We start from the raw sequence: 5,804 nt of genomic DNA, 5'->3' as shown, positions 1-5,804 counted from the left end.
GGTCACAGAATCGTGGCATCATTTTGGTTGGAAGAGACCATTGAGATCATGGAGTCCAACCATAACCTAACACTGCCACTAAAACATGTCCCTAAGAACCTCATCTACATGTCTTTTTAAACACCTTCAGGGATGGTGTCTCCACCACTTCCCTGGGCAGCCTGTTCCAATGCCTGACAAACCCCCGTAGTGAAGAAATCCTTCCCAATATCCAACCTGAATGCCCCCCGGCTCAACCCAAGGCCATTTGCTCTTGTCCTATCGCTCCTTCAGTGGGAGAAGAGATCAAGCCCCTCCATGCTGCAAGCCCTTTTCAGGTGGTTGCAGAGAGCGATGAGGTCTCCCCTCAGCCTCCTTTTCTCCAGGCTGAACAGCCCCAGTTCCCTCAGCCGCTCCTCATCAGACTTGTGCTCCAGACCCCTCACCAGCTTCCTTGCCCTTCTCTGAACTCACTCCAGCACCTCAATGTCCTTCTTGCAGTGAGGGGCCCAAAACTGAACACAGAATTCAAGGTGGGGTCTCATCAGCACTGAGTACAGGGGAACAATCCCGTCCCTAGTCCTGCTGGCCACGCTATTCCTGATACAAGCCAGGATGCTGTTGGCCTTCTTGGCCACCTGGGCACACTGCTGGCTCACGTTCAGTCAACACCCCCAGATACCTTCTCTGAACTTGCTCTAGCACCTCACTGTCTTTCCTATAGTGAAGGGCCCAAAACTGAACAGAGAATTCAAGTTGAGGCCTCACCAGCACCGAGTACAGGGGGATGATCATTTCGCTAGTCCTGCTGGCCACACTATTCCTGATACAAGCCTAGATGCTGTTGGCTTTCTTTGCCACATGGCCACACTGCTGGCTCATGTCCAACACCCCCAGACTCTTCTCCACGAAGTGGGGACGCACTGCTGCTGCCATCACCATCCACATCCTCCCTGATGGCAGGGAGAGACCCTTTTACCCTTGTGCTGGCGAGGAGGGGAAGACAGACATTTGCCCATTTGCCTCCTCTCACAGCCTTGACCTAAGCTCACAGATGCCCCGTGGCCCTGGCTGCAGAGGCCTCTTAGCTCAGGCCTCCCTCGGCCATAGCCTTGCCTCTGCCTCCTACAGCAGGATGGTTACAACCATCTCTGGGACATGTCACCCAGAGCCTTAGGATGCAGGGCCTGAAAGCTAGCCAGGTCCTGGGGAGAAAATAAGGTGGAAAAAAGAGGCTATTGCTCATTACTTGTGTCAGCTCACGAGTCTTGTGGCTGCAGTGAGTATCCCAGCACTCAGGCAATATACTGCCAGCCTCAGCCCCCCAGGCTGTGCAGCAGGCTTGAAAGCTTTGCTGGCTGGTGTCTCCCTGCTTTTCTGGCTCATATCCCAAATTTCAGCTGCTACTTTTGCTCCTACAGAGCCTCACATCCTGTGGCCTTCTCCATCAGCCCCAATAGCTTTTGTCAAACACTGGTAGATGTTTGGCATCTGATTTATCTTAACAAAAAAGAGAAACATATCAAACAAGAAAGTACAAATTATTGCAGAATCAGTGCCACTGTCTGACCTCTGGCAGTGGCAAATCACTGGGGAGGTCACCAGTAATGAGTGGAATAAGGACAAGAATGTGTGGGGTATATACCAATATAGCTTCAGAATAGTCTCTCACCTGCCAGGTGTCCCTGAATTGAGACCCTCTCAAAGCAAACAGGTCTTCCAGGTGGCTGATCTGGAAGTAAGTACTGGCCGATCAATCACAGAATCGCAGAATGTTAGGGATTGGAAGATCAAGGTTTATTCAGTCTTGAATTGCTGTTGATTAATTTTGCAATGTCTAGATCCAGAAAGTTTATTGAAAGTCCTGGTTAGGCTGGGATGTCTTGGACTACTTCTCCTGGGCTTGGTGGCAGAGGCACAGCAAATTCTGAAGTAAGGGCACATGTCACGGGTATACCAATGGACTCCTCTGGAGCTACTCAAACTATATAGAATGAGCAAAAATATCTGCATTTTAAGCAGGACACACAAGGTCATTGCCAAGATGCTGCTGCATTGTTGGTCCTCAAACAGCTGTCCACAACACAAAGGAAATACATTATTTGATGCACAATAATAAATGCATGTGACATTGGCCAAGGAAACTCTGAAATGTGTTATTCCTCTTCAAATCTTCTAGGTATTAGTACCTGAGCAGAAACTGTTGGAGCCTTTTGCAGAAATATCTTGTGGGTTTTCAAACCTATTCTGAAAACCTTTAAGGCAACAGCCAAGTCACCCCACTCTGGGACAAGACTGATCCTTACAGGAGAGAGGGGTGGTTATGTGACAGAGGAAGGATATCTTTTTTGAGGAGATGTGGATAAACTACTCATCCTGATGAAGTCCTGCATCCTTGTACCCAGTGGCCAAAGCCAACCAAGGCAATGACTTGAAGTAAAGCCAAAAACCTGAGGTCAAGTCAGACAAAAATTAATAACTGAAGACCTCAAGAGGACAAGGACAATACTCAATTTAGCAAGAGCCAGGGTGAAAATCAGAATGTCAGAATAACACAGAAATGTACCATGCACTATCTAGGAAGCGGAGTCCAGGCAGGAGCAGGACTGGAGCATGACAGGTGCAAAAGACTAGGGCACAGCAGGAGTTACTGGTACGAAGGCAAGGACCTGGACAGAACAGACCAAAACACTGAACAGAAGATAAATGAGGAGAAACTTTCCCTCAAGTCCTGTCTAGAAGATGCATGTTATCAACCAGCTCACAACCCCTAACCCAGCTGTAGCTTCTTAAAGGGCTGGGAGCTGAGCCAAGACATATCGAGAATTCCTCTGACATCCAAGAAAAGTCACAATCTAGGACACTTGCATGTATTTCTTTATAGGTAACTTTTAATGCCAATAAATGGCAGCCAGTCAAAAAACCTCCAGCAGATACCTGCCAAGGCGCAGTGTCAGGACGTGCTGCCTATACAGCAACACCCATTCTCGCATTTCTTCCCACTCCTGCCACTCTGCCCCACTGATAATACTAACACAGCGGTTTGCTGTCTTTGAACCTGAGAACTGATCAGATAGATAAAAGATTTTGAAGTGCTGGACCAGTTCCCTGATTTGTTTCACAACATAACCACACAAACATTGGTATTACTACAACTGAGGAAGCAGCACAAGGATAAGAAGATTCCTACTGGTAGGGCAGGAATACTATAAACCATCATCAGAGCTGACATACCATCAGATTGTAACTGGGGAATGTAGAAAGAAATATTAACTTTTATCAATCTTTTAAACTATTTCGTCAATGAAAATAGTAGTAACATAGAAAAAAGGACACAAGCCAAGGCTTCTATCCATGCCTGACAATAGACAAAAGACCTCATTTGCTAGAAGACTTTTTTTGTGAACTTCCATGTAGAAATTGCCATTATGTCTTACTAGAAAACTATTAACATTTACCTACGCTGGATTAAAAAAAAAAAGATAAAACAAAGTTCAGCTCTTTATTGGTATTCTATTGGTAATATTGCTGCTCTGTGTGCAGCAACAAGCCTTTGCCTTCTCTTTATCCATGTCTTCTTGGTTACAATCATTCAGGGTACATAAGCAGAGATGTAAAAATAACTACCAAAAGATCCTTTAAAGGATGAGATTTGCCTAATACAATAGCTGTTGAGACACACTCCTTATAGAGTCTTAAATGATCAGAGTCTTCTAGTGTGCCCAAGAAAAATCTCCAGTTTCCCTTAAGCATTAAGAAGTCACCCGAACCACACGCACACATGCTGCCAGATACCAAAAAAAAGAAAACCCTCTGTATGAACTTTTTAGCCAGCCACACCAAAGAGACCCAATGCTGGCCAGGAAATACCTTCGCTTTGTGAATGATTTGTTTTTCCCCACGCTCTGCTTGGACAGACTTTTCCGCTTAAGACTTATGGTTCATCCTAAATTTTTGAGAAAGAAGTGCAACTTTGGGTGAAGTGCTTTAGAACTAGGAAGTAAAACATTTTCATTCACCTCACTTCCTAATGTCTAAGAAAATATAGGATTGGTACTGAATTCTGCACTGGACACATAGTTGCATCCATATGTTCTAGCATATGGAGTGGGAACTTTCGCGTTTAAAATTCTCTCTGTGGAGCCACAGAATTCCTACTGCTAGTGGGACAGAACCAGACTTCTCTACAATAGTGTGTTGGTATCACAGTATCACAGTATGTTTGTGATTGGAAGGGACCTCAAAAGATCATCTAGTCCAATCCCCCTGCTGGAGCAGGAACGCCTAGGTGAGGTCGCACAGGAATGTGTCCAGGTGGGCTTTGAATGTCTCCAGAGAAGGAGACTCCACAACCTCCCTGGGTAGCCTGTTCCAGTGCTCTGTTACCCTCACTGAGAAGAAGTTCTTTCTCAAATTTAAGTGGAACCTCTTGTGTTCCAGCTTGATCCCATTACTCCTTGTCCTATCATTGTTTGCCACTGAAAAGAGCCTGGCTCCATCCTCGTGGCACTCACCCTTTATATATTTATAAACATTAATAAGGTCACCCCTCAGTCTCCTCTTCTCCAAACTAAAGAGCCCCAGCTCCCTCAGCCTTTCTTCATAAGGGAGATGCTCCACTCCCTTAATCATCTTTGTTGCCCTACGCTGGACCCTCTCCAGCAGTTCCCTGTCCTTCTTGAACTGAGGGGCCCAGAACTGGACACAATATTCCAGATGGGGTCTCACCAGGGCGGAGTAGAGGGGAAGGAGGACCTCTCTCAATCTACTGACCACCCCCCTTGTAATACACCCAAGGATGTCATTGGCCTTCCTGGCCACAACGGCACAGTGCTGGCTCATGGTCATCCTGTTGTCCACCAGGGCCCCCCAGGTCCCTTTCCCCTACACTGCTCTCTAATAGGTCATTCTCCAACCTATACTGGAACTTGGGATTGTTCCTGCCCAGATGCAGGACTCTACACTTTCCCTTGTTAAATTCCATCAGGTTATCCCCCGCCCAACTCTCCAGCCTGTCCAGGTCCCGCTGGATGGCAGCACAGCCTTCTGGTATGTCAGCCACTCCTCCCAGCTTAGTGTCATCAGCAAACTTGCTGATAGTACACTCAATTCCCTCGTCTAAATCATTAATGAATATATTGAATAATATTGGCCCCAGTACTGACCCCTGAGGCACTCCACTAGATACTGGCCTCCAACTGGACTCTGCACCATTGACCACCACTCTCTGGCTTCTCTCTTTAAGCCAGTTTGCAACCCACCTCACTACTCTATTGTCTAGACCACACCTCCTCAATTTAGCTGTGAGGATGCTGTGAGGGACTGTGTCAAAGGCTTTACTGAAGTCAAGGTAGACCACATCCACCACTCTGCCATCATCCATCCACCTTGTTACATTCTCATAAAAGGCTATGAGGTTGGTCAAGCATGACTTACCCTTGGTAAAGCCATGCTGACTGCCCCTAATGACCCTCTTATCCCTTATGTGCCTTGAGGTGACACCAAGGATAAGCTGTTCCATTACTTTCCCAGGGACAGAGGTGAGGCTGACTGGTCTATAATTACCCGGGTCCTCCTTCTTGCCCTTTTTGAAGACTGGAGTGACATTTGCTTTCTTCCAGTCCTCGGGCACCTCTCCCGTTTCCCAAGACTTGGCAAAAATGATGGAGAGCGGTCTAGCAATGACTTCAGCCAGCTCCCTCAGCACCCGCGGATGCATCCCATCTGGACCCATGGATTTATGGATGTCCAGACTATTTATTTGTTCCCTAACCCAGTCCTCATCGACTAAAGCAAACTCCTCCATTAACCTGGCTTCATCCGGG

The sequence above is a fragment of the Patagioenas fasciata genome, chromosome 1 (assembly GCF_037038585.1).
Source record: "Patagioenas fasciata isolate bPatFas1 chromosome 1, bPatFas1.hap1, whole genome shotgun sequence".
NCBI lineage: Eukaryota > Metazoa > Chordata > Aves > Columbiformes > Columbidae > Patagioenas > Patagioenas fasciata.
This window is presented reverse-complemented; position numbering follows the sequence as displayed.